Source organism: Geospiza fortis, unplaced genomic scaffold (genome assembly GCF_000277835.1).
Source record: "Geospiza fortis unplaced genomic scaffold, GeoFor_1.0 scaffold648, whole genome shotgun sequence".
NCBI classification, from domain to species: domain Eukaryota; kingdom Metazoa; phylum Chordata; class Aves; order Passeriformes; family Thraupidae; genus Geospiza; species Geospiza fortis.
In genome coordinates this window covers 244,401-244,601 of record NW_005054630.1, presented here as the reverse complement: position 1 = coordinate 244,601, position 201 = coordinate 244,401, and positions in this window count along the sequence as shown.

Sequence of the window (201 nt, the reverse complement as noted above, 5' to 3'; positions counted from 1 at the left end):
GGCAAAAAAAGCTGGGAGGAAAAGAGGCCAGGAGAGCTAAACTGGCCAAAGGGATATTGCACACCACAGAATGTCATGTTCAGGGTACAAACTGGAGTGAGTTGGCCAGGAACTCTTGATCACTGCTTGCAGATATTCTGGGCATTGGTTAGTGGGTGGTAAGCAATTGTATTGCACATCACTTTTTTCTCTTGGGGTTTG